The sequence below is a fragment of the Drosophila subobscura genome, chromosome O (genome assembly GCF_008121235.1).
Source record: "Drosophila subobscura isolate 14011-0131.10 chromosome O, UCBerk_Dsub_1.0, whole genome shotgun sequence".
Classification (NCBI taxonomy): Eukaryota; Metazoa; Arthropoda; class Insecta; order Diptera; family Drosophilidae; genus Drosophila; species Drosophila subobscura.
In genome coordinates, this window is record NC_048533.1 from 4,873,039 (window position 1) to 4,894,451 (window position 21,413).

At 42.3% G+C, this 21,413-nt stretch overlaps 7 non-coding genes across 7 annotated transcripts; 4 read left to right on the forward strand and 3 right to left on the reverse strand.

The window, feature by feature from the left end:
* Positions 1-7,269: 7,269 nt before the first annotated feature.
* Positions 7,270-7,342, reverse strand: Trnaa-agc. The gene has a single exon. It is a non-coding gene; the product is annotated as a tRNA-Ala (tRNA).
* Positions 7,343-7,573: 231 nt separating this feature from the next.
* Trnap-ugg lies at positions 7,574-7,645 on the forward strand. The gene has a single exon. It is a non-coding gene; the product is annotated as a tRNA-Pro (tRNA).
* A 568-nt stretch (positions 7,646-8,213) lies between these two features.
* Trnaa-agc lies at positions 8,214-8,286 on the forward strand. The gene has a single exon. It is a non-coding gene; the product is annotated as a tRNA-Ala (tRNA).
* Positions 8,287-8,601: 315 nt separating this feature from the next.
* Positions 8,602-8,674, reverse strand: Trnaa-agc. Its single transcript has one exon. It is a non-coding gene; the product is annotated as a tRNA-Ala (tRNA).
* A 231-nt stretch (positions 8,675-8,905) lies between these two features.
* Trnap-ugg lies at positions 8,906-8,977 on the forward strand. Its single transcript has one exon. It is a non-coding gene; the product is annotated as a tRNA-Pro (tRNA).
* A 577-nt stretch (positions 8,978-9,554) lies between these two features.
* Trnaa-agc lies at positions 9,555-9,627 on the forward strand. Its single transcript has one exon. It is a non-coding gene; the product is annotated as a tRNA-Ala (tRNA).
* A 315-nt stretch (positions 9,628-9,942) lies between these two features.
* On the reverse strand, positions 9,943-10,015 carry Trnaa-agc. Its single transcript has one exon. It is a non-coding gene; the product is annotated as a tRNA-Ala (tRNA).
* Between the last annotated feature and the right edge of the window lie 11,398 nt (positions 10,016-21,413).

Consider the following 21,413-nt stretch of genomic DNA (forward strand, 5'->3'; position numbering starts at 1 on the left):
GTGCCATTGCAGCCAATTAGGTGCGTCAGAGCTGGAGCCTGGTGCCTGGACCCTGGCCCTAGACCCGCCGCTCACATCTGCTTGGCTATGCAAATGTCTGGCTCGGCCCCTTGTGCGTGAACAGATTATCAAATTAGCGTAAATGTTATTGGCCTCCTTGGGCATCGAAACCCCACACACGACGCTGATGTATCCGCTGATGTTGGGGAAATTTTCAATTTCCTGTCAACTGCGGCAAAGGTGTCGCGCAAGAAGGTTCTGCCAGAGGCTGCCAGCGGCCTGGCTAGCTGATAAAACGTAAATCCCTTACATGATTTAGTTGTCCTAGCCTCAACCTTGCTGCTTGTCAGCCATAAAAAAAGGGGTTCCGGGGCAGCATTTTATTTTTGTATATTTGAAAAATAATTGTACTTTATAGAATTTATTTTACGCCTTCCAAGCGGCCAGCAAATGGCTCACAACTTTTGCGTAAAGCCGCTTAAATGTTATAGTTACCAGGGTGGGCAGGGGGCTGGTGGCAGGGGCTCCATCTGCAGCTTATATTCGGACAAAGGTGCTCGGCTCAAGGGGCTATGTGTGGCAGACCAGCGTGTGACGCTGTTGATAGCAAATGTTATTTAAATACATATTCATTTTTATTGTTTTTGCCAGTAAGGGTAGCTCCAAAAGGGACTGGACACTGCCAACCAGGAGCTAGAAGTGCGAAAAGGAGTGCAGAAGGAGCCAAAACTGCTAAAAGGAATGCAGAACTGCTTAAAGTTTGATTAAACAAATAGTTATGGCAGACAAAAACAGGTTGGATTCGGACTTACAATTGCTTATGGCATTTCCACCTTTGAATTAGCTTTATCCAGGGAAAACCTGCCTCTAATTTCATGCCAACACTCTGCTCTTTACCCACTCTTCCACCCCCCAGAGCTAGAGCTGTGCAGGACACACACAACACTTAAAATTAATGTCTCACTATTTGCACAACAGCTGTGCTGCATTTGATATTTGTCCGGTGTCCGGGTCCGCCTTCATTCCGAGCTCTTGCCTGCTGGTCAACACTTTTTTGGATACTCCAAAAAAAAGGGGAAAAGGTAAGCGACTTCTCCTGGCTGTCCCCCCAGAAAATGCAAATGTTGGTAAACAAAAACCTTTTGTTACTCATTCGCGACAGTCGCCCCACAGCCACTCCGTGTGTGCCACCGCGTCCGTTGTGACATATGAGTCGAATATGTTGCAAATTCAATATTTGCCAAACAATTTTGCAATGTTTCTTCTTGTTTTTCTGTCGTCGTTTTTTGGGCGTTTTCTCTTCGTTTTTTATTCTTTTTTTTTGGTCCCCAAGCGACAGTTGGAGCAAGCAAACAAAAGCAGCAGCAGTTGGGCAACAACAATAGCACCAAAAGCTCTGCATGGGAACAACAAAAAAATGTATTAAACAAATAAAAGTTAAAAGCATTTGATGGACCACACACACAAAATGTGGGATGCGAGGAGTTTAGGGATTAAGGAAGTTGAAATGCGCTACAGAGAGATGGGAGAACAGGAATGTTCATTTCTGATAATATTTAGGGAATGATTTTAGAGATTTAACAACTATTTTAAGAATATTTATAGCTGAGGCAATTTCGTGGAATTAGCATGAGGAAGCAGCAAATCCCAAGCATGTTTGCCAGTGTTGGTTAACCACTTTTCATTACATTAAATCACGCCTGAAATTATCCAAGTGCCTTCGTTTTTACCCTAGCTGCACCCCTAATAGCCCGCTGCTCATCTGCCCGTCTGCAGCTCCCCACTTTGGCCGCCGGCAACTGCTGTAACTGACCGCCCGAGCTGTCTGTTTGCCTTGCCCCACACTCACACAAACACCCAAAATTCCAGCGGCCTTCGGTAGGTCCGTTTGTCCTTCTGTCCATCCGTCAGTGTGCTCCTGTTAACGTGTGCTTTGTTTAACGAATCGTGCAAATGCGGGTGGAATCGGATTCGGAATCGGAATCGGACTCGTGGACTGGGAATTGCAGATCCGAGGGGAAACATTCCCGAATTCTTCGGCCATGATGAGGCAGTTTATTTTGCAAGTTCTTTTGGGGTTTCCTCTGCTGTTTTTGGCATTTATTTGATTACGTGAAGTATTTTATTTTTCAATCAAAACGCAAAGCGCGCGGCGCCGCACATTAAATTTTTATTGTTTCTTGGCCATGAAAATCACAGCCACAAAAAGTTGTGGCACTGCCACCGCCCCACCACACCGCTCCCTCTCTGCCTCATGGAACAACAAATTATTTTGATGGCTACATAATGGCCTTCCTGCCCCCTCCCCCTCGGGACCATTGAAACTTTGGCCAGGACTCAGTCCGAGGTGGAGCCAAAGCGAATCGCTTTAGGCATTTGGCCAAAATGATGATAATTAGCCGAAAACCCGAAAAACCAGCAACCAAAAAGTAAAAGTCAAATCAAAAACTAAACAAAAGTGGCAAGGAATTTGCCACAGGAGGCAGGGGCAGGGCAGGGGCAGGAGTGTCTGTCTTGTCCCAATGTGAAAATTAACTTGTAAGGGTAGGCGGTCGGCGTGGCAGCAAACACCTAAACGCCACGGTCACTGCCACGCGGACTCGTCTCCCGGGAGGATAACGATTTACAATCAGGAGCCAAGCACTGCAGGCGCCAGAAAATATCACAAAAAAACTTTTGCATTTCACTCGCGAGTTTTTGGAAGACTCCTTTGCCCCGCCACTTGCCGCCCAGCTACTTGCCACCGCTCCCTGCCACCGCTTCGAGTGCGATTAAATTGTTTTAATGGTTTTTGTTTCTTGGTATTACTCAGCGGGTGGAGGGGTAGCTGGGGTAACGCTTAAAGTTTTTGCGTTTTAATGGTCCACATTTTGCGGTTTACTCGGGGTGGAGGGGGAGGTGTAGTTGCGGCATCAGGAGGGTTCCAATTGTGGCAGAAACAACAAAATCGTTTGAAGGCGTCCGACTGTTAAATTGTCTTCGATTGTTGAAAGCAGAAAAGAAGGTGGGTAAGCGAATTCGGAATCTTTTGAAGATAAAGGAAAAGAAACTGGCATAAAACTTACAAAAGTCTTCTCTTCTAGTGGGACTACACGATCCTAGCCAGTCCTCTGTGGCGATACCCAAAACTAAAACGAAAGACAAGCGTTCTCTAAGTGCAAATATTCTTCATGTTTGTTGATCTGGTTTCTAATTCATTCCCTTACACAAAATCTCAGCAGCGCGCAGCAAAGTTCATTAGAATCTCCCTTGAATGCCTGCCCATCCGTTCCGAGCACTCACTGACCATTCACATGCACGACTCGGCTCAATCTTTCCACCCTTGTGAAAGAACCCTTGGACTTGGACTGCCACCAGACAGAGACGGAGACGGGGCAAGGGACAGAGACAGAGACAGCCCCGGCACTTGGCTCTTAATTAAAGTTAAGCCCCAAAGAAAATGCCGCAACAGAAATTAACAATTATGAATTTAACAAGAAATTATATGGCGAACGAGGAGGCCAAATTAGATTTTTATTGTTTAGAGTAGAATTATGCAAATGTGACAAGGACAAAGGCAATTAACATTAGCCGCAAAAATGGCATACAAAAAGGCAGTCAGAGAGGCAGAGAGACAGACAGAGAGACAGTCTTTTGGCTTGCTAAATAATTAATGTTCGTTGGGCAATCGTGCGTATGAGTAATCTACACAGTGAAGGAGACAACTTCTTCGTCTTCATCATCATCATCACCATTATTACCAGCGTCTTGGTCTTGCGGTTAGCCCTGCTTGAGGTTTTGTCAACCTTTGCCGCTGCTGCTGGAACAGCTGGTCAAAGTTTTTGCCTTTGCCTCAATTATTCATGGCAGAAAAGGGCAGGCAGTGGATAGTGGCCAGGAAATGAAGGGACATGTGCGGGCACGCCTCGAGCGTGTAGCAAACTAATTACCCCCAACCCTTCGCAAGGATCCATTGCCAGACCTCTGCCAGGAGGACAGTCTCTAGTTTGTTTGTTTGTCAGCTTGTTGCTCCATGTGTGAGTGTGTTGCCTGCTCTCCTTTTAATAGTTTCATAAGCTCCATTTAAGATTCGCTGACACATGTTCCACGGGGCAGGGACAGAGGGGTTCGCATACATTATACCCAATCTCGGGACAGGCGAGCACAACAAAGAAGCATTTACATTGACATAAATTGATATCAGAGCCGTTTATGTCTTCATTGAGATAAGATACACCAGCCGAAAGCAGAGCAGACGCAGAACCCGTAGACCTCAGACGTAGACCCTTTGGGCGGGGCATGGAAGGGCGTGCCATTAATTGACATATTTATGAGGGTATCCTTATGGCCGCCGTGATTTGATTAAGGCGTTTAGTTTCGTTTAGTTTCGTTTAGTGTGGAGTGAAGGTGAGACCCTCTTAAGGATGTGTGGCGGTGCTGCATTGAAGGTTGTGTCAAGTGCTGGAGCAGCGCTTGCCTGCAGGGAAAGAGATTTCAGTTTATTGTTTTAATCATATGAAAATCTTAGCTCTTTTGGAGCGGCTTCTGTTCAATTTAGTGGAGTGTGTGCCCTGTCTTCTGAGTATTTTTCAAACACAAATACGATTTTTTATACATTTCTCTGAATATTTTTGTAGCTCCATCAAAAGTATGATCACAAAAGAAATATAATAATTGCCCCATGCTGCAGCGTTTATTAAACTAATAATTTACATGGACACACACATTGTCGTTAAGAACAATTTCATGGATATGAGCATAAAACCTCTGAGATTTATAAGCAGACTGGCAGACCAGGCCCATCCCCCATGCCATCATTCCTACCCCTAAATCTGCCCATAAACATATTTAAAGCGATAAAAAGGTCAGCCTCAGCAGCACCCCACGTGAACTTATTGAATGTCTTAAGTTTTACTGGAGTAATACTAACCGTTCCGCAACGTCCCTCCTCGATGACCGTCCGCCCGCCTTCTGCTTGTTTTCCATTCAATTTTTATGACAACGTTTAGAAATTTGTTGTACATTTTCCTGTCGCTGTCGTTGTAGCTGTCGCTGTAGCTGCTGTTTGTCTTTCCTTTCTCTGACTGCTTTATGGCCACGTTTAGCGTGTTACCCCCTGCCCATCCTGCCTCCCCTGCCCCTGTATTGACATTTGATCTTTATGTTGGCCTTTTGGTCTATGGCTCGTGTGCCGCTTTGTTTGTCTGCAGGCATCTTTTTATGACTCGAGTGTGTTTGCCTTTCGGCTTTTGTGCGCTGCCATAAAAAAGAGGAGACGCCAGAAGAAACAAGAACATCTTGGAAACCAAACTTGTCCTGTGGCAAGGATGTGTAACGTTTCGGAGGGGAGCCACGAATATGAGGTCATCTGTTATGAACGCCTTCCAATGGCTTAAGAAGCCTTTGGGTAAATACTCGTACAACTTTTCCTTCTTTCTTTCGGCTGTTCTCCGCTTCAATGAGTTCAATGGATTTTGCTGCGCAAATTGCGAGGGGTGGCCGGGGCTTTGATGGAATTTAAAACAGAGCGGAGTTCAGTATGTAAATAGGTGGATTATAAACTAGACCAGACAAGAGGCGGCTCAAAGGATATTCTGGCTACAGCTGACGAAGCTCCACTAAAACAGTATTCTTGGCAGGCGCATAAAATATCGATTTTTGAATGTATTTCTTACCGTCTATCCATCGATCAAAACATAAATTTTTGCAGTCAAACAGGAAGAAAATAATATCAAATCAATTTGTATTCTGTCTGCCTTCACATCTCCTCATCACTGGAATGTAGGCACATCCCCCGTAGATCCCTTTGGTCCTCCTCGATTCCTCCATACTTGTTTAACAGCATAAATAAATATAAGATTACATTCCTCACATGACAAAACAATTCTCAGTTTCCTGCAACCCACAGCCCAGCCCCCAAAGCAGCCGACGATCCTTTCAAAAGTCGTTTTTCAATTAATATGAAATCAAGCATTAAAATTGAATTAGCAAAACCAAAAGTGAGAACAAATGTTTTCCTTGGTCGCTGGCTCGAAAACTTGGCAGCAACTTTGTCCAATTAGAAAATTATGTTGTTGAGCGTGCAACGACAATATGTTGCCTGCTGCTTGGCAGCGTCTTGAGACGGGCCCAGTTCTAGTTCTAGAGCCAAGTGCCAGCACCGCACCCGCATCCTGGAATAGTAAATATTGTTTAGTCATTTTGGTGAGCGCTAATTTTGTGCTTTAGCCGCTGGCCAAAACCTGGCAAAAGTTTCAGCCCAACAAACAAAAGCGATAATTACAAGAAAGCAAGAGGAGAGCCAATACCAGTGCCTGGGACTGGGAGTGGGAGCCGCCACAAGGATGTCAGGACAAGTTTTCTTGCCTTGGTTTTAGTTTTGTGTGCAAGCAGAGAATGCAAATAATTTCACAAAAATTAAAAGCAGACGCCGGCAACTTTTTGACTATAGGCACAAAATACACACACACACAGATACACACACCCAAACACACAGATACACTCGTATTTGAAATGTATCTGGGAAAAAGTTAGATGGGATTTCATGTCAAAAATGCAAAAGGGTTCGGGTAGTTTATGCGGCTGTCTAACGGCATTTAACCTACGCCACTATAATTCACGCCGTTTCTCGACGGCATTTAAATGCAGCGCGCACGAGACGCGACTCCACCCCGCTCCAGATCACCATCCTGGAAGGTCCTGGGCGCCTGTTCCTGGGTCCCGGACCCACGATAAGCCAAACATGATTTTACGACAATGTTATTACCAGCAGTAGCAGCAGCAGCAGCAGCTAAGCGGTTGGGGCAGATGGGGGAGGGAAGGATCCCTGTTTCGCATTGTGTTTGTTGAGTCGTAAACGGCGGGTGGCATCGGAGTGGGCTTCGAGACCCTGGGGTTACACGGATGATGCTGACGTCGCCGTGATTGTTTAAAGTTATGAATAATTAAATATTTGTGCAGGTTACGAGAGTTGGCAACTCTCGAATGCGGTCTGGGGGGTGTGCTTATTCCATTAGGCTGATGGATGGGTCTGCAAAAGGGATAGGAAGGGAAAGCCCAGAATGGGTTAAAGAACTTTTTGAAGGAATGCTGCGATCTTTCGCGATGGCTATTTAATTTGTATATCTATGATCTTATGGTGAATATTGCTGAATATTTCTGGATTTTTATTCACTTGTAATTGCCTTTATCATTTGCACAGCCACAACAAAAAGTGCCGCTCAGTGCATTTAAATATAAATTATGTCCAACGCCACAAATAATCATTGAAAAAAAAGTTAAGTTCTACTTTGGAGATGCGGGGCATCGATCCCCGTACCTCTCACATGCTAAGCGAGCGCTCTACCATCTGAGCTACATCCCCAGGTGCACTTCCGCGCGTCCAAAGGTATACTTAGCCTCCACCCACCAAAGGGTGGTAATTTTTACCTGAAACATGCATTTCTTTGCTCGACTAGTGACCTTCAACGCAAAACAAAAGATACCGAAACTGGTTGGTGCATAACAAATTGAGATTTCACCTTTACGGCTATTTATAGATTTTGGCTAGCAATTGGTTGCTGAAGCCAGCTATTGGGACGACGTAAATGCAAGAGGCTCAATGGTCTAGGGGTATGATTCTCGCTTTGGGTGCGAGAGGTCCCGGGTTCAAATCCCGGTTGAGCCCGGCTAAACTTTTTTTTCGGCTTCCAGAAGTATTACTTAGGATTGTTGCTATACCCAGCCATGGGGTATCCTAACTTAACGATACATACATATGTACATATGTACGCCTGAAGCGCACTGAATCTTTCAAGTAAAACTACACCAATTTGTATCGTATTAGTTCATATACACAGCTGTGTTGTTTTAACATAACTTAACTGATAGTCAGAGGGCATATAAAGTTTACATCCGTTATTTCGTGTGATGAATGGTTCATCCACAAAAACACGTTTCCAAGATTTGATCCAACTAGTTTTCGGTGTTTTTATGACTTTGGACTGTGATGGCCTGTCATTGCATAATGAATATCAGCCGATCATGAATTATAATGACTTCGCTTGGGGCCACTTTCATAGTCGAATCCATCGATCTATGCATTGAATTTCCGATTGCTTATAACGTGCTTTGTTAACCAAGAATATAAAGGCAGATATGGCCATGCATCGTAAATGATCCATTAATTAAAGAGCAAAATGCCATTCGTTTGAAATTGACCACTCCTTTCAAACAGAAACCAAGTGCCGTTATATGGGGATGTAGCTCAGATGGTAGAGCGCTCGCTTAGCATGTGAGAGGTACGGGGATCGATGCCCCGCATCTCCAGAAATAGGTTTATTTTTATATTTTTTAACTTTTTAAATTATTTGGTATCTAGGAAATAAGGAAAGAAATTTGAAACATTTTCCCATACGAAATTTTTGTTGTCGAGCTTTTATTTTATGTTAGGAATAAAGCCACACGGATTGGTGATCAGATCCGTTTATTCTACTGCGATTCATGACAGGGGGCGATCAATGATAAGAACACGCAATAAATATACATATATATATAGTAACATTTAGGTTACTCGACATTTAGAAAAAATACATTAAAACAAAATTCCAAAATATTAGGACACAAAAAGAGAATTTAACTGATTGGAGATGCGGGGCATCGATCCCCGTACCTCTCACATGCTAAGCGAGCGCTCTACCATCTGAGCTACATCCCCAGGTGCACTTCCGCGCGTCCAAAGGTATACTTAGCCTCCACCCACCAAAGGGTGGTAATTTTTACCTGAAACATGCATTTCTTTGCTCGACTAGTGACCTTCAACGCAAAACAAAAGATACCGAAACTGGTTGGTGCATAACAAATTGAGATTTCACCTCTACGGCTATTTATAGATTTTGGCTAGCAATTGGTTGCTGAACCCAGCTATTGGGACGACGTAAATGCAAGAGGCTCAATGGTCTAGGGGTATGATTCTCGCTTTGGGTGCGAGAGGTCCCGGGTTCAAATCCCGGTTGAGCCCGGCTAAACTTTTTTTTCGGCTTCCAGAAGTATTACTTAGGATTGTTGCTATACCCAGCCATGGGGTATCCTAACTTAACGATACATACATATGTACATATGTACGCCTGAAGCGCACTGAATCTTTCAAGTAAAACTACACCAATTTGTATCGTATTAGTTCATATACACAGCTGTGTTGTTTTAACATAACTTAACTGATAGTCAGAGGGCATATAAAGTTTACATCCGTTATTTCGTGTGATGAATGGTTCATCCACAAAAACACGTTTCCTAAATTTTATCCAACTAGTTTTCGGTGTTTATGTGACTTAGGACTGGGTTGGCCTTCATTGCATAATAAATATCAGCCGATCATGAATTATATTGACTTCGCTTGGGGCCACTTTCATAGTCGAATCCATCGATCTATGCATTGAATTTCCGATTGCTTATAACGTGCTTTGTTAACCAAGAATATAAAGGCAGATAGTGGCCATGCATCGTAAATGATCCATTTATTTAAAATTTAAATAGCAAAATGCCATTCGTTTGAAATTGACCACTCCTTTCAGGGCAGAAACCAAGTGCCGTTAGATGGGGATGTAGCTCAGATGGTAGAGCGCTCGCTTAGCATGTGAGAGGTACGGGGATCGATGCCCCGCATCTCCAGAAATTGGTTTCTTTTTATATTTTTAAACTTTTTAAATTATTTGGTATCTAGGAAATAAGGAAACAAATTTGAAACATTTTCCCATACGAAATTTTTGTTGTCGAGCTTTTATTTTATGTTAGGAATAAAGCCACACGGATTGGTGATCAGATCCGTTTATTCTACTGCGATTCATGACACAGGGCGATCAATGATAAGAACACGCAATAAATATAAATATATATGTAGTAACATTTAGGTTACTCGACATTTAGAAAAAATACATTAAAACAAAATTCCAAAATATTAGGACACAAAAAGAAAATTTAACTGATTGGAGATGCGGGGCATCGATCCCCGTACCTCTCACATGCTAAGCGAGCGCTCTACCATCTGAGCTACATCCCCATGTGCCATTGCGCAGCCAAACACGCATGATGTTTTCACAGCGTTACCACACGAGCCGAATTTCAAAAGTTTTGAATCAAAGCAGTCAGCAACGATCTGGAAAAGAAAACCGTCCATCGCCCACTCCCCTCCCCAAATAACAGACGCAATTACTTTACGCAATTTGGTTGGTCGCATTTCTCGCTTTATTATTTATTCACTTTGATTATAATATAAAAACTGCAAATATTTACACTTTGACGCAGGTTTATTCTGCCATGAAATGAAAAAAGGAAAAGAAATGCACAAGCAAACACACAACACACAAATGATTGGTACGTTTTATTCTTTGCATTGTTTTCTCTGCTTTATTGTTTCGCCAGACAGGCAGCAAGCAACCTGCCAGCTGATGCATATAATTATGGAAATTTAAAAGTTGGTCCCGAAACACCCCCAAGCGCACGAGCAATATAGAGAGACAACAGTAAAAGAAAAATGAAAAATCGACGCGAAAAGTAAATAAAAGTTGCACAGCAAAGGACATTTTCTACAAAGAATAAGCAGCGGGAGATTAGCATAAAGTCAAGACAGAGTACAAACACACATACAATCACAATGCACATTGATTATGGTAAAGAAACTATTTGAGCTGGCGCCCAACTATGCAGCGGGGTGGCAGCCCTCTGTACCTCACACTGTTATCGATTAGCAATCAGCTAAGGGTGACCATTTGAGGTATATTACTTCTAAGGATATTTTGACTACGAAATTGAGTTCATTGTATATTTATGGTAGATCAGTATGTAATGGTAATTACATCAGTCTATTAAAATCAATTTTTAGGGTAGATTCAATATTATAGGGTATCAAAACTCCCATACGCATGTTTTTCTAATGTCCCTCTGTCCCTCGAGGAGTTGCACTCTTTTCTGAAGGGAATTTTCTTTCTCTCTCTTGATGGAAATTTATCTCTAGCAACATGCGAATTTGGATCGCAGCAATGATCCTTTATTCCACCCCCACTTACGTCGTTTACCGTTGGAAACATAAATTGGATGGACCAGCAGCATGCTGCGAAAAGTGATCAGCATTATTCCCCAACATGTGCACTGAATAATGCAACATTTAGTGCCCCTTTTGGGAGAGATATCCTGGAATTGAAGGAATTGTTAGAAATCTCAGGGTCCAATCAATGTGAAAACCAGTTAATTTGTGTTGGTAAGCCATCTCAACTACATTTTTCAGATTATAGATATCGAGAATGTGTCTACATCGATATCTACAAATGAACATAGAACATATGAATATTGTGGAGAATCGAATGATAAATATGATAAAATAACAGTTTTAGCACTGAGAATCCTAACTGACTGGTAATATTAAATAGAATAGCAAAATCGTCGAAAACTATTTAAAAATACGGTATATTTTTAAAATGAATAGGTATATTTTGGTATATTTTTGAGGGTTTTTCTTGGTTCCCTGTTTTGGTACATTTTATCGATAGTCGGTCGGGCGTATTTTTTTGTTTTGCTTTTTTTTATGTGAAATATTTATAAATTAAACATAAATAAAGGACATAAGTGGAATGGTAGTATTGCTCTAAAGTTATTTAAAGGTTTCAGCACCAAATAGTACAAGCACGTTGCACGACTGCAAGTTGCGATACGAAACGACGCATTGCCTTAAATATACAACAACAACAAAAAGATCTTACACTTTAAATGCAACAACTGAAATTAGCTAGTAATGTTAATTATAGTCGTTTTCTAAGTCATGGATGCAACAGCCCAGTTAAATGCCGACACCGGCACATCGAAAGCAGCCGAAGAAACAGCCGCCAGCGTCCCCACGGAATCGTCGTCGTCGGAGCAAGTGCCGGTGCCGGTGTTGCGGGCTGCGTCGGCGCCAGGTTCCCCACACGGCAGCCGGCACGGTCGCGATGGAAGTAATTATCGACCTAGGGATCATTGGTGAGTTGTATATGTGTTTGGACACACTTTTAAATTCAGTTTTCTCCATATATAAATTAGGCGGGAAAAGGCGCATGCATGCAGTAGGGCTACAGATTCTACAGTTTTGGTCTCGTCTCTGGACTCCTTGCCTATCCTGCTGGACTTATGTATGCTGCCTGCTGCTAAACTGCCAACGTTTGCGCTTTTCCAACCACAATCTGAAATATTATGATAATGAGAATGGGTATCTCACGTGCTTACTAATTTTATGGCGCCCATCCCACTTGCACTCCATCCCCTGAGAGGCAGGTCTCTTCGTGTCGCATAAACATAATGTGTTGTGTATAAGACTGTTTCTTTTTTTGTCGTAGCCTGCCCTAACGCCTCGTTAAATAGCTTACCTAAACGAATTTTTTCTTGGCGCTCTGTTTTGCATATTCAAGTGCTTGCCGTCTGCTGTACTTTTGAAGCCCCCCCACAGCGCCCATCAATGTAGGCAGGCTGCGTGAATGTGGCATCAGCAATTTAATAATTATAGGAATAGCTAATAGGAATATTTGGATGCCACTTTTGTGGTGAAACAAGTCAGGGTTATATTTAACATACAGAAGTTAGGCGGAATACCGCCTACAAATCAGGCCCATAAAATATCATCAAATTATGAGGTTCCATGTCATTGAAGCACCCTCCTCAAAGTCCTTTGCTCCTTTGGCCCTTTGGCAACATCTGCTTTCGAAAAAAAATGCTCATAATAAATATAAAATGGCAAAAACGTGTCGATTTCCGTTAACAACTTGAAAATGATTTGTTTCACAGTCTGCAGAGCATATTAACTTCGATTTTCAATTCACAGCAGACTTTTCCACATATCATAACATGCCATATGGAGGATAAGGACCTCCCCACACCCATCTCAACTTTTGGCTATTTTTTGCCAGTTAGGCAAACGCAAAAAATCCATTTAGGCCGCAAAACCAGAGGATGATACTACTCCTGAAGCCAAAGGCAGAGACTCGACTCTCCCCAGTCAGACATTTTTTGGCCGTTGTGTTTGTTTTTGTTTGTTTCGGTTGCTGGGGCTCCGTCTCAATGACGTTGATGGGGTCCTTGGACATAACCTGCGGCTCTGTCAGCTTCATCTTGTTAACCAAACAAGCCACCGACTCCATCGTCGCCTAAGACAAAGCACGGACCAACAGACGAGCAGCCACCGGAAGACCCAAAGAGGAGCAGCAGTAGCGGCCAGAAAAATTCTAATTGATGGCCTGTTGGGACCTGCATCTTGACCATTTCCGCCACTCTACGGATATGCATGTCCACTCAATTTTCCGGCAAATGAGTCGCCCTCATCGTCCTCAAGAACAACAAAAATTGATTGGAATTTCGCAACAAGCGGATACAACATTTTTTTCCCCCATTTGTTCTCACATTCTTCTCCCCATTTTTGTTACGTTTTGTGTGCCCTGGCATTTGTTTTCTCTTACCCCCAACAAAAAAAAAAAAACACGTCAACACTTGTGTTTTGTGGCTTTTGCCCGTGTTGCCTCTTGTTCCGGGTCCTTGGTGCCCGTGCAACATATTGAGCCACTCATAAAAGTCGAATGTGAGGTGTTCTTTGTGCTCTTTACAACTGAGAGCAGTTCACTTTGATATGGGGAACTATTTTACCAAGGAAGAATATTTGAAATGCTTACTTTAGCCGCCTTTTCGTGTGTCAAATTAATATTGGAAGAGTATTTGATATTCTTTTTCCTGCATACATTTTTTTAACTTTTCTAGCTCCTGTTCTTCCCCAAGAATTCCTGTACAAAATCCTTCATTAATTACAATTTTTTCCCAAAACAACTAAAAAATATGCTTGACCAAAGGTATTAGAATAATTAATTTCCCTCAACGCGGCACATGTTTTACACAGCAAAAAAAAAATAGTACGCTTAAAAAAAGGTACAAATTAATTATAAACAAATCTTTTCATGTCACCAACGGAATTTTCGTCGACGACACTTTAGCGCATTTTTCAGCGTTTCCCAAAAACTCAATTTCACAGCAATTTTCACGTGGTCCGGGGGTCTCTCCCCAGTGTCCGTTCTCGGAGCCATTGTTTAGGGTCACTCAAAAGCACATTTCACTTATTATTAGCTCATTTATTACCCACCAAAAAGGCGCCTGCCAGCCTGCCTGACCCTGCCAGCAGCAGCAGCAGCAGCACCTGGAGAAAGTTTTTGTGAAAAATGCTCTCTGGGAGGAAAAAAGAAATAAATAAAAGGAAAATGCCTGCACCTCCTGCCCTTTTGGGCACCTTAAAATTAACACATAAATTTTCAAGTGGGGTGGCCAACGTCCTGCGGCTATCCAAGGGCTATTCGGGAGATACTTTGTGGGGTACAAAGGGGAGGTTGTAGGAATTGATATCAAGATATCTGCTGGCAATGCAAATCGTATTTGATTTAGCTTTCTTTTTCACAATTGGAGTGCCTTTGTCTGTCTCTCTGTCTACGCCTCTGCCTGTTGGGGCGGGGAGTTCCTGTCATTGAAATTTCCGTGTGAGTGCGTTCAATGTGCGGTCGATCCTACTCTTCTTACTTCTCTTTGAGCGCTGGGCAATTGACGTTGAAACTACCTGACGCACAAAAAGGAGAATTGTATCTGAGCTGGGACTGTCATTGGCATTTTCCTTTTCCTCTCTGCCATTTTTTGTATGGTGTGCAAATTGGCCAAAGCTTCACTTTTAATTATAGACCACTAAATTAAAATCTCTAGCAAGGTCTGGGCATGGGTTTGTATTTTTGTAAGGTCTGAACTTCATTATCCACTCCCGTGCAGCAACTCTCCCATTCCCCTGGCGTGGATGGACAGTAACAAAAGAATCTCAAGACAGGAAACAGCAAAGTAAAGAAAGGCCTTGGCAATGCGGAACTAAATAAACGTCGCGACTTTCCTTAAAAATCTCTGATTTCGCAGGGGAGGTGGGGGTGGAGATGGACTCCTTGGGTACATTTTGAATAACAAAATTAACAGCACAGAGCACAGCGCACCCCCAACTTGCATGTCTCCTCAGCCTTTGGCCCAATGTTTAGTTATGCATTTCTTTCTACTTTTTATTTTAATTTTTTTGTTTTTTATTTATTTCTCTTCCCACACGCGCAGGCGGCACCAACAGAACTCGGAGCACTATGGACAGCGAAGGATGAACGAGCAACGGGACTGGGGCTGGGACAGAGACAGGGACAGGGACTGGGACAGAGGCAGGCAAGTTTTTCCTTATTTTTTCCTCACTTTCATTTTTCCTTTCTGTTGTTTTGCTTTCCCCTCCCTCCGCCCACTTCTGGCTGAGCCATTTGTTTGTTTGCCCCGGCTGCGGCTGCGAGTGTAGTATCTCCTGTGCGTGGGGCTTTTCCTTGGGCCTTCCCTTCGGCTTAACGCACGCTTGCACCTTTCCTCGGGGGGTCCATGGGCCCTGGCGGCAATCCCCCAGGCGGCCACATTATTAACACTTGACTAAATATGCATTTCTTGGTTGGACTCTGTCGACAGCAATGCCAGAAGCGTTAACGAGGTCTGCAAGAAGGTTCGGCAGGGTAAGGGTAAAGGATTTCATTTCCAATGAGCAAAAGTCAACCAATGAAATATTACAAAGAATATTTGAAACTTGAAATGTTTTTGGACATTTTCTGATGGCGAAGTAGGAATGAAGTGCCTATTAAGAATTCTTGTAGAATATTCAAAGCAAGGCCAAAGAATCTTGATCTCAAAAATGATCTTAAAACAAACCAAATTTCGATAAAATATTTACATCAAATATATTACATGAAATAATAATGAAAATAATGATCAGGGACATGCTTCAGGCAAACACAAAAACATGCAGCACGCCAGTAAAGATCCACAGCAATGAACAACAGATTTTGTATACAGATCTGATTAGGGACAGCTCTCTTCGAAAATCAGACACGAATTAATTTTTTTGCGGACGCATTCCCAACGTGTAACGCTAAAATCGTTACCCACCACCCGCCCAACCGGCGCGAGGGGCGACAGCCGCATGACGTGCAGCTCGAAGAACGCGATAACGGCAAAGGTCCGGACCCTGGCCTCCATTCACCGTTGAGCATCGCGCACGCGTACAAGTTCAGACACCCAGTTTCAACATAGACTCGGATAATTTTGATTTGAATTGGATATTTTGGTTGCATAAAAACGGACGCACATCCCCGGATAAAGCGGATAAGCCCAATGTGGGACACTCGTTGGGGGATCAAAGTCAAAAGGTTAATTTGCGAGCGAATAATTCATTGAGCTGTCTTCCGTTTTGTGGCCCTACCTAAGTGTTCGGGTTCGGAACCTATTAAGTTATTTTAATTGTATAACATCTTATGTACTAAATATTTTGATTATTGAAACGCCCTTGCTGGGGGGCGCCCACTTAGATGCATTTTCATTTCCCTAAGTTATTGATGCTTTAAGTAAGGTTATATAGATTGCGAATACATTCAATATCGGCATACATGGTGGCCCTACAATTGGTTACATATCTTTTGAATATTGATTTATGACATTATTTTTGTGGGTCGTGACAGTGTACCCTCTTGGAATTTGTATCATTCGATTTTATATAGCGTTTGGGTACCATTATTGTATCCATTTAGGTGAGGCGTTTGCAACCTCATATTCATCTCTTGTTGCTTACACATGGTGTTCTACTTACAGTAGGTTCGACTTGATCGAACTGACTGGCGATCAATTAAATACGTTTATCTAAGAGCTTTTGAGCCGCGTCCTTTGGGATGATTGTGATCTTTTTGTGGTTTGCTGAAATGAAAGAAGAATGTCGATAGAGATCAATGCCCTAGAATCCAATAACAAAAGACACGTGGTGTCTGGATGCAGCTGTGTGCTCGAATCTCGGCCACGAAAATGCAAAAACAAAATACACCACCTGTGCGCAACTGAGACTTGAAACCGAAGATCAGGATCTACAAACCTCTCGCGAACAAGGGTTGCTTTTTGTTGTTGTTTGGACTGATCCGAGGTTGGGAAAGCGAATACACAGCTGCTTTACATTCATATTAAATGCAAAAGAAGGTTTAATTGCACTTTAGTACACTATTATTATTGTTTATGTACAGCGACCTATGGCTAAGTCAACTAAAGATCGTTCAGATAAACAAGTAAATCTTATAAGCTTCTTAGAAATATTCCAATTTAATTAAAGGATCTTTTAAAACTCTTTGGTTCCTTTACATACTTTGATGAAGGGTACCCAACACTTCATAAGTTCATCACATTTTACTGTCTATCTATGCACATTTGCATATAAAAAGCACTCCCTTATTAACACATGCAAACACACACACATTCCACCATAACATCACTCTCCAAATTTCACTCTCCAGCGTCGATTAAGTACTCACTGAGGTAAGCGCAGGGCTCATATACTACTCCGAAATGTTGGCTGAACCAAATTGCCGACGGTGGGGCAAAGATGGCGGGCTTCAAATAGCGAAAATGTTTTGCTCAATTTGTGCTTTCGCTGGGTGGCTTGGTTGGTTCTCTTCGATATGGCGAAAGATTTCAAGTCTGGAGTCTGGTAGCTGAAACTCAACTGAGCTCGTGCACATGGCCTAACTGACTTTTATAGAAAATGCCATCAGATGGCATGCGCCGGAATTCATTCAAGCTGGTACATATGTAAAGCATGGGGCATGGGGATCTCCACGGTGCCCTGTCCTTCTGCTTATTGTATTGTTGTATATGCAGTTTACCAAACAAAAATCCCAACACACTCACACCAGCAGCAGCAGCAGCAGCGGAGGCGCCTCGAAGTATGCAACAGCCAACCAGGCAGCACTCTGTTGCAGCAGCAGACGAAAGGAAGATTGTATACACCATTCCAGTGCAATAGCCCCCCTCACTTCGACCACTTCTCACTCTCCTGTTTTGTGCCATCTTCTTCTCCCATTCCGCATTAATTGCACGTGCTCCTCCTCTGCTCGTGCTCCTGCTCCAGCCACTGCTGCAGTTGTTGGTATTATTGCTGCTGTTGTTGTTGGGTTTTTATGTTGTTTTGCTTGTATTTTATTTTATTGCCATCTCTCGCTCTCTTGCAGTCACTCTCTATCTCTCTCTCTCTCTCTCTAATGCGCACTCGCTCTCTCTTCCACAACACTCTCACACTCTCTCTCTCTGTGTTTTTCGTGGGCCGAAACTTCGTGGCTTTTATGGTCCAAGGTATATTTAAAAAACTATAGACAGTGCCCCAGACTGATGCTTGGTTTGTGCCACTTTTATTATTTTAATCTTATTGGTAAACAAAAAAACATAGCACACAGCAATAAATGTCAAATATTTTGAATTTTTCTGTTCAAAAATCGAACAATTTTGTACAAATTCCCAAAAACAGGGCACCCTTTGCCACTGCCTTACCTTTTATTCCAACATGCCCTGGGTGTAGCTTCGTGGCTTTCGGCGGGCTTTCGTGACGATGGCCTTCTTGGTCCTTGTACCGTTAGTCGCGCTCGGTCTTTCCAGCTCGCTCGTTCGTCGTTCGCTTTGACGGGGCGATGCATGGGGGTCGGGATGGTGGTGCCACCCACACATCCCGCCCCCCTCCGGCTGCATCGTATTTAGTTACATTTTGTTGTTGTTGTTGCCGTTGTTGTTGCTGCTGTATTTTGCATTGTTTTGTGCTGTGTTTTGTTTTGCTGCAGCTCTCGGGCCGTGACTTCGGGTTATGTTATGTACTCGTCGTGTACTCGCACACCGTTTTATGATGATCGGCTCTCAGCCCGTCTCTCGTTCGCTGTTGTATATGACGTTGTGTGAGTGTGCAGCAGTAGCAGCAGCAGCAATGCAATGCCATGCCATGCCATGTGCCATGCGATTGTGTGAGTTTATGTAGTTGTAGCTGTTGTTCTGTTGTATGGTTATGTACCGCTATGACTGCTGTTGCTGTTGCATCCCTATTGCTATTGCTGTTTTGCTCTCTAAGCCCTCTCCCGCTCCTGCTCTAGCTGCAGCAGCAAATTGGGGGCCAGGCCAGGCCAGGGCAGGGCACTGGAAACTAGCACCGTCGGTTAACGGCACTTTATGCTGCCGCAGTTGAGCCTCTGTTGTGCAGTGTTGTGTTGTGTACTGCACTGTTGTTGTCATCGCTACGGGTCATCAGCAGAAGAGGCTTAGCATAAAGCGCGGTTAAACCGGTTGGAGAATTTCCCCTTAAGCTACAATTTGAGACTATCGATAATCAAATTATTAACTAAATATTATTAAAAAAAACAAAATATACGGCGGAATTTAATTAATTTAAACTTTAAGAACAACTATTAAAAATATTAATACGTTAAAGTAAACGGTGTCTGATAGTTATAAAATAAAAACAAATACGAAAACAGCAATTAATTTTGAAACTAATTACCACCAAAACATTGAACATTAATCGAGTTAAGCGAGTTAACCTTTCAAAATAAATCTTAAATATATAATCTCGGTCAAAAGACTTTCAGAAATTTAAATATTTCATAATATTAAAGTTAAATTTTTTAAAATTTATACAATCTAAAAGACTTTACAATTTCAAAAAATTAACTGCAAGAATTAATTAAATAATCTTAAAAAAAAAACGACTAAAGTTCAATTTTAACCGATATCCATGTAACTTTTACGCTGTTTTAGCCAGTTCGTAAATATTTGATATCCTCGGAGGCAAACCAAAAATTCCATTGAAAATAAGTGTGAAAAAAAACCCCCGAAAGAGTCAATCACAACAAAGCCTCACACATAAACGTTTCCGCTTCCGCTCTGTCAACCGCAACAAAAAGTGTCACAAGCCCACCACGAGGGGGAAGACTTTTATTTCCTCTGGCACGCAGGCTCGCTGACACACACAGTGGGCGCCACATCCATAAACAATTAAGTGACACTTTGGGTGGAGTGGAAAAATTATTGTGATTGAGTTAACTTTTGCCCGGAATTTATTCAGCAAACGAATTCTATGGTGGAGGAGCAACAGACTGAGTTAATAGAGGACTCGAATCGATACAGAAGTGGTTTAGTAATTGGCAACAAAGTTGTTAAGTAAGACAAGTGATATAGAAAAGAGATTAACCAAATGGTTAGACTGAATTGACTGATTGATGTATTAAGTTCAGAGAAGAATAGTTACATTTCAACATTGCGCAAAGGTAAGCATTGATCTCCATAAGTAAAGAATGAGAATTAAACTGTTAAACCTTTTGGAAAAATGACTTATGAATAATTATGAATTATGAACAATTTTATAATTTTGTATCTTCTTTTTAATATTCATTTTTTATAATTAATTAAATTATAACAAATGTTTAAATTGAATCAACTTTATGCCAAAAAAAAACACTCTTGATGTCCCCATAAAATGCCCAATAATCCACGGATTATTTCTTGCTTCCATTTCCAATCAAAGAGCAGACAATCTCCTTTCAAATGTCTTCCACTCTTGCTGTCACTTTTCACAGCTACTTTCCAATTAACGTAAACAATTTCCCAAACTCTTAAAATAATAATCATAATAAATATCTGGTGCAAATCCGATTAGGCGAGAGAGACGGCAGCTCTGGGGTGGCGCGGCGCATCTGGCAATTCAAAAGTTTGAAAATGTTCCTTTTTTCTTATTCTTAATTAAATCCAGAATACTGGCATAAACTTTTATTATTCCTGCCCCCTCTGCCTGGGCATTTGTCAATGTGGCAAAAGTGAAAAATGTTTCATTATCGAGCATTATGAAAGCTTTCCACGAAATGCCCCAGAATGACAGGCCTCAGCCGCACTCCTGTCCCGTTCCTGTTCCCATTTGCCATTTCCTCTGGCAACTTCTGGAGTGTCAAATCATAAATATGCATCTAGCGTTTATCTAACGTCTTTATGGCTCACTCTGCCTCCACCCACGACATTGTCTCAGAGTCTCCGGAGCTGTGCCCCTGTCCTTTAGACCCGGAGTAGACTTAAAAGTAATTTTACGTCTGACTAAACATTAATGTGCTCAATATTTTATTGTTTGTTTGTTTGTTGCTTCTGCTGTTTCATGGCGTCCCTCCCCAGGCACAAAAAATCCCAAAGAGACGCAGAGAGTTGATTATGCGGGCTGGCTCGGTCGCCACACAACTTTTTACCCAATCGGCAATTTTTAAACGTTTTTCTTTTCTTTTCTTAGCGTGGTTAAAGATACAATAAATTGCTGGGATCAAGAGTTAACTTTGGGAGTTGAGTAGTTGTTAGGGAATCGAAGATTCGAATTGTCATTCTCATTGGAGGTGTTTCAGATGGAAACCGGAAGTAAACGTCAAACGATTAAACCAATTTATTTCTTTGAATGAAACCCAAATAGAATTTATTTCTATGCGCTCTCCAATAATTTCGGAACGGATTTCTGTTGTCTAAATTTTCTTTAAAAAGCAAATAGAATACTCCCAAGTTCGTTAGAGGAAAAACGC